The 15,648-nt window shown below is 34.5% G+C and overlaps 2 non-coding genes across 2 annotated transcripts; one reads left to right on the plus strand and one right to left on the minus strand.

Moving 5' to 3' along the window:
* Positions 1–10,644: 10,644 nt before the first annotated feature.
* LOC131169672 (small nucleolar RNA R71) lies at positions 10,645–10,751 on the plus strand. The gene has a single exon (XR_009140568.1). It is a non-coding gene; the product is annotated as a small nucleolar RNA R71 (small nucleolar RNA).
* A 4,410-nt stretch (positions 10,752–15,161) lies between these two features.
* Positions 15,162–15,268, minus strand: LOC131169560 (small nucleolar RNA R71). The gene has a single exon (XR_009140490.1). It is a non-coding gene; the product is annotated as a small nucleolar RNA R71 (small nucleolar RNA).
* Positions 15,269–15,648: the final 380 nt, after the last annotated feature.

The raw sequence follows: 15,648 nt of genomic DNA on the forward strand, positions 1-15,648 counted from the left end.
CATAAGCATGATGAAAGGATGATGCAATTAAAAATTTCTCAACCAATCAAAATTAGAAAAGCTCAACTATCAAAGCCAAAAAGGAAATAATTAAATAAAAAATCAGCCATCTTCTTCCTTGGGAAAGCTTGGCTGAACCATGCTTTTGAGATACCTCCACCATTGTTAACCTTGTGAGCTTAAATCTCTCCCTATTTTCACCTTAAAACTTATAATTGTCTTCACAAAAAATTCATTCCACACCTTGAGAAAGCATTAGGCAGCAAAAAGAAGTAGAAAGAAAGAAGTTTAACAAGCTTGGAATTATCCCAATTCAAGGTTAGTGCCAATTCTTACCTCTCTCTCCCTATATTCTTTGTTAAGACCTTTAATTGAGTTAGAAATTGTTGGAAATGAAACAAAAATATGCATGTTAGACCACCCTTGAATTTTGGCAGCCATAAGTAAAGATTGTTTTGATGACTTTTAATGGGATTAAAGTGGTGTGGTGATGGCCCTTGATGAACATAAATATATTAGAATCTTAAACTTTATGTGTGGTGTAAGATTTGTGACATTGGCAATTAGGGTTTGAGCCAAAATTAGGGTTTTATCAAATTAATGATGAATTGGTGTTCTTAAGGTGAATTAGTGACCATTTAACATGGTTTGACCTTAAAATGGAATTGATTGTGGTATTGAAATGTGAATTGGGTGAGCTGCCATATGTGCTGGAAATTCTGGACTTTAAGTCCAGTGGGTTTAGGCAGCCATAAGTTGAATTGTGTAGCTTCAATTGGTGTAAGGCCAATTGGAAGTAAAACTAGGGACATAATGTTACATTTTTCATGAAGAGACTCTGCCCAGAAAACCAACACGAAGTGACCTAAAATTTGCTTGAATCCGCGTAATCAAAATATGGACCTAGAAAAATTACCATATGAACAGTGATTGTTCAAATGGTCATAACTTTTCATAGAGAGGTCCAAATGACCTGATTCTTAAATCCATGGAAAGTTTAGACATAGTAGAACAACTTTCATGAAGAACAGAAATTCAAATTCTGACCATAACCTAATCAAAATACTAATCAAAATTAGCTCATCAAAACTGCCAGAACCAAAATTTGCCTAGAAATTCTGGATATGGACCAATCCGGCTAGTTTTGGTAAAAATGCCATAGCTTGAGCTACAAAACTCCAAATAGAGTGATTCAAAAAGAAAATTAAATTAGAGACATTAAAGAACAACTTTGATAAAGAAAGCTTAGCCACAATCCCACTGTAGATTGGTCCAATGGAACAGTAAACATAATTGACAAAATCTAAAATTTTGAAATTTACTTCTAGGAAGCTTTGAATTACAATTGGCAACTAATGCCAACAAATTTAGAACCCAAAATATGGTATGATCATGTGTTTAGAATTTGTATACCTATTATTTATGAAATAGTTAAAAAATTTATATGAATAGTAACCACAATAACATCAAATGCAAAGAACCAAAACCTAACTTTGCTAATATGCCTTTGTATGCCTAGTATGATTGGTTTGGATAGATTGACATGCCAATAGGGTTTTGACTGTAGTACTACTTATGGCTTCGTGCCATTTCGTGATTTATGGTTCTTATTGTTATTTTGTGATATTATGGCCTTTGGCCATTTTGCTATTCTTTGATATACACGGCTTCATGCCCGACTGATTTTATGACTTGTTAGCCATTCTGTTGCACACCTAGCAAACACATGTGACTGATGGTGTGACAGCCCGAGGTACATAGTACCTAGTGCTAGTTTATCCGTTTATCCAGTCCGGTCAACTGATATAGGTTACTTGGATAATTAAATAAGTCTTAAAAATTTACAACTAAATAATGAACATAAAAACCTATAATTAAGGATATTACAAATAGTTACCAAAATTCAGTCTGTGTGATTTATTAGCATAATTTCTTTGTATTTAATTATTTAGTTTATTTTTATATTATATTGATACCACTAAGCTTTATGCTTAGCGCGTCGCTTTTTGCCATGCTTAAGTACTGGAGATCAGGAGAGAGAGTCTAGTAGGCCTTAGATTGGGAGATAGAGTTTTGATCTGCATTGAGTCTCGAGTGTCACCTCATCCAGCAGTGCACATTTTGGGTAGACTCCACTAGTCTTTTATTTTAATTTTGGACTTTGTAATTAAATTTTGAACGTGTAATGTAAATTATATATTTGTACATTAATTTTGTGCATGATGTAAATTAATAATATTTAAAAAATTTTCTTCTTGAATTGTTCATGAATGAATGTGATTGAATGATTTTATGTGTTTGGAATGAGAATAGAGATGAAATACTTGATTTTAAATTATGAGATGATGATTTAAATTTTGAAAAATTTATATGTTTGAAATTATTATTGAGATTTTAAACAGGTGGGATTCGTCAAAATTGTGATTAATTTAGAAAAAACTCCGTCAGTTTCTTCAGTTAATAAATTGACCCAAAATCAATAAACCAAAATGTGGATACTAGGAAAGATAATAAGATAAGTTAAGGCACTCCGGCACCGAGAGTGACATGCCTTGCTTGGCTACACTGTAAACGGGTAAGGGGTGTCACATGGCTCATTAGTCACGTTGCTCATTCAGATGGAGGGCTCATTAGCCACATTACTCATCCAAATGGATGGCTTAGTAGTCACATTGCTCATCTAGATTGATGGATTATCCAACATATTGCTCATCCAGAATAGATGTCACGACCTCATTTTATGGGCCGGATCGACACTAGGACCTAAACCGGCATAAAGCCCCTAAGACTCGTAGTAAGCCTCACTATTCACAAACCTTTAACCAGGACCCAAATCAAGGCCCAACATGTGAACAAAATAAAAATAAAATATTATAAATTTATTTGGGCCAACCCAACCTGATAACTATCAGAAATCCACTACTAAGAGAGTCTAGCTCAACCTTGATACACATCTTATATAAACCATTTAATATTATTAACTAATACAATATGTTCATAAACCAATGTCACATCAAAGTTCTAGCAATTTAACAAATAATTTAAAAATTATTAAACTAAGAAGCACCACAACCTACGGAGAAAATTGTAGGTTAGATTTGAAAAAATAAACTCAGTCCTCTGCAACTTGGGAAAAAAATGTTTGACCAGGAATGAGCGTTCGATTCAGAGAATTTAGATCTTGATTATAGATGTAATTTCTGTAACTATCTAAGACTAATGCAACCCTACCATGAAATACACATTCATCATATATAACAATAATTCATTTAATATTCATATGAGAAGATAGAGCTACTCACTCACCCAGTGTGTCACATCAATACATATGATGGCTGTCGAATCCATAAAAAATTAAATTAACTGAAATTACCAGTTATGAAATATTTTTTATAGTAAGTGGTAAATCTAGGACGAACCCTAGAGACTGAATTATTAAATTTCGTGCACTTTTGTAATGGAAAAAGAAACAAAGGTTTAGGGGGGGTAATTCACAATCCAAAGAAGAAATTAAAAATTAAAAATTAAGATCTAAAATTAAATAAGAAACTCTCAAATTAAACAAACTTTAGTCCAAGGTAATTCGCATTCCAATGCATTGATTCGATCATAGACAAAAGAAATACAATTATCTTTTATTGAATACTTAATGTAGATTTACCAAACAGTGAGGTAAAATCTCTAACTTCTCTATACTCATCAATTCGAGCCCAGCACTCTTGTTGACTCTAATTATTAACTGAATTGGTATTAAGCAATCCTCATTAAATTAATAACTGCTTTAAGAATAGGAAGTAGTTAAGCTGAACAACAATTTATGAAGCATAATCATTTAATTCACCCTATTGTTTCCTTAGGTTATTATCGAAAACTGGGATCATAATCAATAAAACCTAATTGCTACTCATGTTCAATCTAACACAACAATTATGGATTATGAAGATGAACTAGCAATTAATCACATCAAACAATTAACTAATAGGCCTTTTTAGCAAATCATTCAATAGATAAAAGACAGTGAAATCAGAAAATAATAGATATTCAAAAGACATAAATTAAATTAAGAACCTGGTCTCACAAATCACGTAAAAGAACTTGAATCCCTTGAACTGAATTAAGAACTTAGCCACTAATGTTTATGGCTTACAGAAAAATAAAGTAGAAAATTGAAGAAATCTAGAATGTGAATGGAGAACAAAGGTCTTCGAGGCCTCCTGTGTCGGCTGCTGCCTCTTCTATTTATAATAAATAGCCTAAAGTTAGGTTTTTAGAGTCCCTGAGTGGTTAAGAATCTTTCCCTCGTCAAAAACTGCAACCGAAGCAAAATTAGGAAACTGATTATCGACGGATACACGGCCCGTGTATCACTGCATGGCCCAGGGCCGTGTAACTTACTGGAGCTGAATGGGTATGTCTTGCATTGGCACAGAAGGTTACACGGGTCTCCAAGATTTACACGGGTCAAGTTACACGGCCCATGTACTTTGTTTTTTCCTTAGTTCTCTGGATTTCTTCTGGCAGAATGTTACACGGGTCTGTGGTTGTGCTTACACGACCCGTGTACTTTGTATCAACAATGCTTCTCAATCCTTTGACATTTCCAAGCTTCCTTCCACACTTCTATGCTCTGGAACTTACCAAAACCCTGAAAAATACAGCAAGAGTCAAATTAATGCCAATACTAAAAATTTATCCATTTAACACAATTATTTCAACATCCATTTAACACAATTATTTCAACAACTCTCTAAACATATACCTAATAGATAATTATACTTTAATCAACTGAATTAGGCATAAAGATACCCTAGAAACACTAAATGTGATGGAAGTAAAATTAATAAATTATACACTTATTAAATTCCCCCACACTTATTCCATGCTTGTCCTCAAGCATAACTTAACTCTCAATCAACTTCACTTAGAAGTTCCTTAACTTCACCCTATCACAACATTCTCTAACAAGAGATTAAAAGTTTGAAAGAAGAGGCAAGTAAGGTAATAATCATCACAACAAATTCCATCAAAACCATACCAATATATCAACAATTCTTCAATATAAAACAAAAGGCTTGAAATCAATTAAGCTCACACAATTAAAGTTTCATAAAATTTTAAATTAATACATACCAAAACACAAGGCTAATTTATCAAGGCACAACAATTATAGCTCTTTGCAAATCTTAGGGGAGATAGAAATGCCCTTTCTTTCTTTTTTTTTTTCTAAATTGGTACTTCTCTTTTGTCACAGTTACTTTTTTTTTTTTCAACTGTCACCTTCAAAAAAGTACCTTGCTCATATCCTAGCTAGATTTTGGCCTGAGAATCGACATGGGGTTCATGAAGACCCCTGGTTAGTTTGCTTAACTAAAATAGTGAAGCAATTTTCAAGTTCAGCCTTTTATTTCCCCTAATTTATGCATCTACATATTATAAAGTGCCCTGATAGATTAAACAAAGTTCTGAAATTACACCAGTTTAAAGTACACATAACTAATCATTTCACTATTAAATCAAGCCTAAATGATTTATGCAAGAAAAAAAATTGCTCTATGGTATGGAGAAGAGGGAAAATCCATCATTAAAGTTATTATTACCTTGCCTAAAATCTCAAAAATTTAACCTAAAGTAGAAAAGCCATTTCAAGGACAAAGCACTTCTCTCCGAGAGTTAATATAAAATCATGAATCAAGCTTATGAGAATGATTTATTTTATTTTTTTTTTTAAATTAAAGCAACAAATTTCTCCTCCCCCACACTTAAAACTTATATTGTCCCTAATGTAAAGCCCAAATGCAAAGGAAAAGAAAAAAAAATGCTAGAAAATAAAATAAAATAAAATAAGATAAGGGAAAGAAAACAAATCTCATTAGGGCTAACAAGCCACTCATGGGTTGCCTCCCAAGAAACGCTTTTGTTTATCGTCGTTAGCTCGACATGGCAAAACTCTTTAATCCACATAAATTGAGTTACTAAATTTGAGCTCCTCCACTGTATGCTCCTCAAACCTCTCATAAAATGGCTTGAGTCTATAACTATTGACCTTGAACATCTTGTTAGTTCCTAAACTTTGAATTTCAACTGCACCATAAGGAAATACATTAGTAACAACAAAGGGTCCAATCCAACGAGAACGCAACTTACCAGGCATTAGCTTCAATCTGGAATTATATAATAAAACTTTTTGTCCAACCACAAACTACTTCCTTAGAATTAGTTTGTCATGGAATGCCTTGGTCTTTTCTTTATAGATCTTAGAGTTCTCATAAGCCTCAAGTCAAATTTCCTCTAATTCCTATAATTGTAATTTTCTTTCCACACCAGCAATATCCAAATCCAAATTACAATGTCTAATAGCCCAATAAGCCTTATGTTCTAACTCAACAGGAAGGTGACACAACTTACCAAATACCAATCTGTAGGGGGACATACCTATAGGTGTCTTATAAGCAGTCCTGTAAGCCCACAAAGCATTATCAAGTCTAAGGCTCCAATCTTTTCTATTTGGCTTCACTATTTTTTCCAAAATAGACTTGATCTCTCTGTTAGACACCTCTACTTGCCCACTTGTTTGAGGATGATAAGCTGTAGATAGTTTATGGAAAATACCATATCTCCTCAACAATGCCTCCACAGTTCTATTACAAAAATGTGTGCCTCGGTCACTGATCAAAGCTCTAGGAACTCCAAACCTGCTAAAAATGTTTAACTTGATAAAACCTACAATAGCTTTAGAATCATCAGTCCTAGTGGCTTTGGCTTCCACCCATTTTGAAACATAATCAACAACAAGTAATATATAAACAAAACCAAAAGAAGAAAAAAATGGACCCATAAAATCAATATCCCACACATCAAAAATCTCACAAATAAGTATTGGATTCTGAATCATCTCATTCCTACGGGTTAAACTTCCTGTTCTTTGACATTGTTCACAATTTTTGCAAATCAAATATGAATCACGAAATATAGTGGGCCAGTAAAAATCACAGTCTAATATTTTTCTACTTGTTCTCTTGGGTCCAAAATGACCTCCACATGCATAGGCATGACAAAAAGCAAGAATAGATTGAATCTCATTATCAGGAACACATCTCCTAATAATTTGATCTGAACAAAATTTTCACAAATACGGGTCATCCCACACATAATACTTAGCCTCACTTTTCAATTTCTCTTTCTTAGCTCTGCTCAAATCAAAAGGCACAACCTTAGTAACCAAATAATTCACCAAATCAGCACACCAAGGGATCATACCTTGCAATTTAAATAACTGCTCATCAGGAAAAAATTTTCGCAAAGGAATTTACTCTTTTTGTGTTACTAACCTGCTCAAATGATCTGTTACCAGGTTCTCAGCTCCTTTCTTATCCTTGATTTGAAGATCAAATTCTTGCAGTAGAAGGATCCATCTAATCAACCTTGGTTTTGCTTCCTTTTTTGCCAAGAGATACTTCAACGCTGCATGATCAGAAAAGACAATTATTTTAGAACCAAGCAAATATGAATGAAATTTATCTAAAGCAAAAACTATAGCCAAAAACTCTTTTTCTGTCATAGAATAATTGCACTAAGCTAAATTGAGTGTTCTGGATGCATAATAAATCACATGAAAGAGCTTCCCAACACGCTGCCCTAAAACTGCTCTCACTGCATAATTACTCGCATCACACATAATTTCAAACGGTATTGTCCAATCAGGAGCCTGGATAATAGGGGGTGATGTCAATGCAGATTTCAATTTGTTAAAAACCTCCTTGCACTCTTCACTCAACTCAAAAGAAACATCTTTTTGCAAGAGTCTAGATAAAGGCAATGCTAAGAGTCTAGATAAAGGCAATGCTATCTTAGAGAAATCCTTAATGAACCTGCAATACAAACCTGCATGACCAAGAAAAGAGCGTACTTTCCTCACAGTTTTGGGGTAGGGTAAGTTCACAATTAAATCAATTTTAGATTTATCTACCTCAATACCCCTATTAGAGACAACATGACCCAAAACAATCCCCTGTTCCACCATAAAATGACACTTCTCATAATTCAGAACAAGATTTTTCTCAATGCATCGCTCAAGAACAGAAGTCAAATGATGTAAACATGCATCAAATGAATCACCATACATAGTAAAATCATCCATGAACACCTCAATGCAATTATTAATGTAATCTGAAAATATACTCATCATGCATCTCTGAAATGTGGTAGGTGCATTACAAAGCCTAAAGGGCATCCTTCTAAAAGCAAAAGTTCCAAAAAGGCGAGTGAAGTTAGTCTTCTCTTGATCCTCTAGTGCAATCACAATTTGATTATATCCAGAAAAGCTTCCTTGTTGTTGAATGAATGGCAGTGGGAAGTGGTCCTTCCTTATTATTGAATTCAGCTTGCGGTAGTCTATGCACATTCGCCATCCACTCTGAATCCTTGTTGGAACCAGTTCATTATCTTGATTTGCTTCCACATTGTCTCCTAATTTTTTTGGCACTATTTGGACTGGACTTACCCATTTGCTATCTAAAATTGGGTAAATAACTCCTGCATCCAATAGCTTTAAAATCTCCTTCTTCACAACCTCCATCATCTGTGGGTTCAACCTCCTTTGAGCTTCTCTACTTGGTTTAGCATCATCTTCCAATAAAATAAGGTGCATGCACACTAATGGACTTATACATTTGATGTCAGCTATTGTCCATCCAATTGCTTCCTTATGTATTCTCAGAACTCTAATCAATCTTTCTTCTTGAATCTTTATTAAATTACTTGAGATGATAACTGGAAGTGTCTCATTGTCTCCCAAGTAAACATACTTCAAATGCTAAGGTAAAGGCTTGAGTTCAAGAACTGGTGCCTGCACCACAAAAGGTAATAATTTTATGTGAGATACAGGTAAGTTGATCTTTGATACTCTATAACTTTTTGGAACAGGAGGTAATGACTGCATTGCCATTACTGCATCTTGAACCTCTACACTTAATGGCTGATTGGTACTGATTTCTTGAATTCCTTGACTAATCACCACTTCTAACTCATCCTCCATGCTTAACTCCAAAAACATCCTGCATAAATGTACCAACAACATTAATAGAAAAAACAGAATGGTCATCAGCAAGATACTTCATGGTGTTAAAAATATTAAATTTGACAGTCTCTCCATCAAACTCCATAGTTAAGGTACCATTATCCACATCAATTTTTGTCTTGGCAGTTTTTAGGAAAGGTCTTCCAAACAAAATCAAAACTGACTTTGATGTGGGAACACTATCCTCCATATCTATAATGTAAAAATCTGTAGGAAAAATTAATTCTCCAACCTGCACCAACACATCCTCAACTACTCACAATGGGTAAGCATTATAACGATCAGCTAACTGAATAATGACACTAGTTTCTTTCAAAGGACCCACATTTAAAGTTTGAAAAACTGAATTTGACACAACATTAATAGATGCTCCTAAATTTGTCATTGCACATTTAAATTTAGAATCATTTATTCTACAGGGAATAGAAAATGAACCTGGATCCTTACACTTAGGGGGTAATTTTTGATGCATTAATGCTGACACATTTTCCCCCACACTGATATTCTCATTATTCCTCAGCTTGCGCTTTGTAGTGCATAATTCCTTAAGGAATTTAGCATACCTGGGAACTTGTTTGATCGCATCAAGTAAAGGTATATTAACCTCTATCTTCCTGAAAGTCTCAAAAATTTCTTTCTCTTGTTCTTTTTTCTTCATCTTGGCCAACCTGCAGGAAAATGGAGGAAGAACATAATTATTAACCTTATTCAGTTCAGGTTCAGTATTTACCTCAACTTCAGGAACTTTAGACTCTTGTTCTCCTTGCTTCTTCCTTTTCATTGCCTCATGTGGAGACTGGCTATCAACTTCTTTCCCACTCCGCAATAGTATAGCACTTGCATTTTCTCTGGGATTTATGACTGTTTGTGATGGAAGCTTTCCAGAACCTTGAGCTTCATGCTTACTCACAGATGAGGCTAACTGACCAATCTGCCTCTCTATGTTTTGAATGCTATTTCTGGTCTCCTATTGAAACTGTTGTGTGTTGTTAGCCAAAGCCTTAACAATTTCGTCAAGTAACATACCTTGATTTGAGGGAGGTGGAGGTGGAGGTGGTTGATTCACTTGTGGTCTCTGCTGATGGTATCGATTTTGCACCGGTTGATTCCCATAACTCATATTGGGATGATCTCGCCATCCTGGATTATAAGTACTAGAAAAGAGATCATACATGCATTGTAGCTATCTATAATTTCCTACTGCATTAGCATGTTACATTGATTCATCCTCTTGTAATGCAAGATACATGTTAGTAGCATGACCTGAACCCGAACAAATTCCACATACCTTAACAGTTTGCATATTCCCTATAGCCAACTACCTCACCAAAAAAGTTAAATCAGAAATTTGTTTCTCAAGGTTAGATGTACTTACCTCATTAACCTTCATTGGTGTGTGATCCATTCTCATTCCAAACTGCTGAGAATTTGCTGCCATGTTAGCAATCAGTCTCCTTGCTTCTTCTAGTGTCTTGTCAACCAAAGCTCCTCCACTAGCAGCATCTATCATACTGCGGTCCATTGGTAGAAGTCCCTCATAGAAATATTGAATCAAAAGCTGCTCACTTATTTGATGATGGGGACAACTTGCACATAGCTTCTTAAATCTCTCCCAATACTTATACAAGCTCTCTCCATTGTACTGTCGGATGCCACAAATTTCTTTTCTTATGTTGTTAGCACAGGAAGCAGGAAAATACTTCTCTAAAAATATCTGCTTCATCCCATTCCATGAGTTAACGGATCCACAAGGAAGGTAATAAAACCAATCCATAGCTGCGCCTTCCAGTGAGAAAGGGAAAGCTCGAAACTTGATCTGATCCTCTGAAACTCGTTGAGGTTTCATGCTGGAACACACAACATAAAATTCCTTTAAATGCTTATATGGATCCTCGCCTGCAAGACCATGAAACTTAGGCAACAAATGGATTAGTCCATATTTCAACTCAAAAGCAACATTTAAAGCAGGGTATTGAATACACAAAGGCTGTTGGTTTAGATCAGGAGCAGTCAACTCTTTCAAGGTTCTAGCAGCCATGGTTTCGTTTTCGAAATTTGAATCCAAATTCAAATCCGAACTTAACTCCCTTAAAGATTGGACTCCTTTAGATGTACTCGGAATCTGCTTAGCCTGCTTAGCCAATTTTCTCAATTGTTTAGCTGTTTTTTTTCTACTTTTAGATCAAAGATCAACTCACCATATTGAGAAGTTCTTGTCATAAACAAAAAGAAATCAAAGTAAAAATAGAAAAATGCCTCAAAACCCTAGAAAACGATGGAATTTGGCCTCAAGAGGGTGGGGTTAAAAAATCCCATGGATTAATTGGTCTTGATTAGAATGTAGTTTCCTTCAAAAGAGGTATGGGCCGGCCTCCTAATTCAACAAAAAATCTGTTGATGAATAGTAACACCGTAATTTTTTTTCCGAAAACCTGAAAATAGCAACACTTCATAAACAAAATTAATAACAGAATATCCTAACACTAAAAACATGAAATCTAATGAATTTCAGTTCCCGACAATGGCGCCAAAATTCTTGATGGCCGTCGAATCCACCAAAAATTAAATTAACTGAAATTACCAGTTATGAAATATTTTCTATAGTAAGTGGTAAATCCAGGTCGAACCCTAGAGACCGAATTATTAAATTTTATGCACTTGTATAATGGAAAAAGAAACAAAGGTTTGGGGGAGGGGGGGGGGTAATTCGCAATCTAAAGAAGAAATCAAAAATCAAAAATTAAGATCTAAAATTAAATAATAAACTCTCAAATTAAACAAACTTCAGTCCAAGGTAATTCGCATTCCAATGCATTGATTCGATCATAGACAAAAGAAATACAATTATCTCTTATTGAATACTTAATGTAGATTTACCAAACAGCGAGGTACAATCCCTAACTTCCCTATACTCATCAATTCGAGCCCAGCACTCTTGTTGACTCTAATTGTTAACTGAATTGATATTAAGCAATCCTCATCAAATTAATAACTGCTTTAAGAATAGGAAGTAGTTAAGCTGAACAACAATTTATGAAGCATAAATCATTTAATTCACCCTATTGTTTCCTTAGGTTATTATCAAAAACTGGGATCATAATCAATAAAACCTAATTGCTACTCATGTTCAATCTTACATAACAATTACGGATTATGAATATGAACTAGCAATTGATCACATCAAACAATTAACTAATAGGCCTTTTTAGCAAATCATTCAATAGATCAAAGACAATGAAATCAGAAAACAATAGATATTTAAAAGACATAAATTAAATTAAGAACCTGGTCTCACAAATCAAGCAAAAGAACTTGAATCCCTTGAACTGAATTAAGAACTTAGCCACTAATGTTTATGGCTTATAGAAAAATAAAATAGAAAATTGAAGAAATCTAGAATGTGAATGGAGAACGAAGGTCTTTGAGGCCTTCTATGTCGGCTGCTGCCTCTTCTATTTATAATAAATGGCTTAGAGTTAGGTTTTTAGAGTCCCTGAGGTGTTAAGAATATTTCTCTCTGTCAAAAATTGCAACTGGAGCAAAATCAGAAAACTAATTATTGACGGATACACGGCCTGTGTATCACTACACGGCCCAGGCCGTGTAACTTATTGGAGCTGAATGGGTATGTCTTGCATTGGCACAGAAGGTTACACGGGTCTCCAAGATTTACACGGGTCAAGTTACACAGCCCGTGTACTTTGTTTCTTCCTCGGTTCTTTAGATTTCTGATGCATACATTTTGCATAATCATTTAGGTTTAATTTCATAGTCATTTTATTTGATTATTAGTCATTTTTAGCTAATTTCATTAGTTAATTAGTTAGTTTTTCATAATTGTCAATTATAGATTAATTTGTAATTTTTACTTTGTTTTGTAGGAAAAATGGTGTTTTTGATGGACTAAAAAGAAATTTTGCCATTGAAGAGTGATCTCTACAGCCAAAGATGTCAAAAACAAGTTTTCAAGTTGAAATATGCATTGACCAAATTGCGCATAACTTGCCGCATAAGCTATGCAGATCTGTATAAGGAGAAGAAACATTGTTCCAACACCTGCCGAATTGTGCATAAGGAGAGTGCATAGCTTATGCAGATTCACGCCTCCCTTATGCAATCTCACGGAATTGTGCATAACCTATGTACCAAGTCATGCAGTTTCGCATAAGTGAACCAGAAACAGCCGAAAACTGCATAAGGGACTGCATGACTTATGCAGTCCACTTATGCAGTCCCACAAAGATTTCATTAATGAGCTGCAGAAGATTCCCTCAGAAAATCTCTCCTAAAACACACCATTTTAAGGTTCTATGTCAGAAAATGCTATAAATAGCCTCATTTCCCATTTTAGAAAGGGGGGAGCAGAAAAAAAAAAAAGGAAGAGGAGCAAAAAGGGCAGCTGAAGAGCCACAAATCTCTCCCACATCATTTTCAACCAGATTTGGAGATTTCTTTCCTTTCTTACATTTTTTCTACATTTCTAGTGTTTAGTTTCTTATTTCCTAGCTTAGATTAAAGCTTTATTTCCATACAAACTAAGGATATCTTGTAAACATTATGGGTAGTGAGTAGTTTAATTTGATTCTGGAGTAAGGGTTGTAATATTTGAGATATTTTGTGGATTTTGATTGGGTAATCCATATTTTGTGGTCTTAATGAGTTTTATTCATTTCTTGTGTGCTTAATGACATGCTTAGTGTAGGATCCCATTAAGTAATGTTCTTAATCCATGGTTGAGGCACCGAAAGGAGAAGTTCTTGTGATAGATAATCAAGAAATTGGACTTAATTAACTTAGATCTAGAAATAGACTAAGGATTAAGAGGATTCACAGATTAATTAAAGAACCTAATGGGTCTTAATTAACTCTAACTCCACGAAAGTAGGATTAGATTGATTAAGGCACTCTTTGTCTCACTCGAAAGGGTATTCAAAAGATTTAAAAATTAATCTCCTTAAAACCCGTAAGTTCCTCAAGATTGGATAACCAATTTAAAAAATCCCAAAATAGCTCGAATATGAAATCCCGAACTCCGGAATCGCCTTTTCATCATTGTCAATTTCTAATTGAATTTTATTACTTGCCATTTTAAATATTGCCATATTTGAACTTGCTTATTTCAATTTGATGCAATTTTAGTTTAATTAATACATTTTTGGATAGATTATTAATTTTGCACATATAGATTTCATACTCAAATACCCATCAATTTGTTACTTTAATTTCAAAGATAGTTCAATTTAGTCAACTTTTTATATCAAAAATTCAATCATTAACACAACTCCTCGTGGGAACGATATCTTTTTCTATACTACTTGTACGACCCGTGCACTTGCGGTTGGGCCACATCAAGTTTTTGGCACCGTTGCCGGGGAGTTATTTGTTTAAGATTGAATTCTTGATTATTTTAGTTGTTTATAGTTTTATCTTTGTTATCTTTTCATTTTGTGTTTGTTTGTTCTTTTTCAGGTACTTTTAATCTTTTATGAGAAGAGCTAAAAGCACAAGTGACACATCCTTATTGTTCAATCCTGAAATTGAGAAATTTTGTAAAGCCAACAAGAAAGAAACCAGAAGAAGAAAAGAAGCTTTGAGAGAAACTGAATTAGAAGCAAACATGGCTGATGAAAGAATCAGAATCGGTGGCAGTAATGCTGGAAATGATCGAAACAATGAAAATGTCGCCCAAGGTGAAGAGATTATAAATGCTAATGTGCCTAGGGGAAGTATGATGGATCATGCTTTTCCTCGTTTTGATGACTTAAGAGAGAGCATAGCAAGACCAAGAATTGATGCAAATAGTTACAAGATGGATTTTGGAGTTCTTCAAATGATTCAAAATTTCCAATTCGGGGGACATCCTTCTGAAAATCCACACACACATCTAAAGAAATTTGCTATGATTTGTGATATGCAAAAACAACCTAGAGTGTCTAATGATGCAGCAAGATTGAAGCTATTCCCATTCTCTTTGAAAGATAGAGCATTGGATTGGCTTGATTCTTTACCTCACAACTCCATTACAAATTGGGAGCAACTCACTAATGCATTTCTTGCACAATATTTTCCACCTAGAAAAACTCAAGAATTGAGGAATCAAATGACAGCTTTCAAACCAAGAGAAGATGAAACTCTTTATGAATCATGGATGAGATGGAAGGAATTAGAGAGACAATGCCCACATCATGCCATTCCAAAATGGATGATAAACCAGAATTTTTACACAAATGTCACTCCTGCAATTAGAGGGATTATTGATGCTAAAACAGGAGGAGAATTTATTATGAAGCATGAAGATGAAGCTTATGAGCTATTGGAGAAAATTACAAAGAATACTCATCTTTGGAGTAGTCCAAGAGGACTAGCTCCATCTCAAAAAAGGCAAGCTGCTGGAATGTATGATCTTGATCCGTTCAACATGATTAATGCAAAGTTTGATGCACTTACAAATGTTTTGGCTAAGAAGATGGAAGATTTGAGTATGTTGGTTAGTTCATCATCATCATCTGGAAGTTCACAATAAGTTGCTTATGCAGAGGGAACTACTAGCTGTGGAGTAGACTATGGAGAGC

Source organism: Hevea brasiliensis, chromosome 1, assembly GCF_030052815.1.
Source record: "Hevea brasiliensis isolate MT/VB/25A 57/8 chromosome 1, ASM3005281v1, whole genome shotgun sequence".
Classification (NCBI taxonomy): Eukaryota; Viridiplantae; Streptophyta; class Magnoliopsida; order Malpighiales; family Euphorbiaceae; genus Hevea; species Hevea brasiliensis.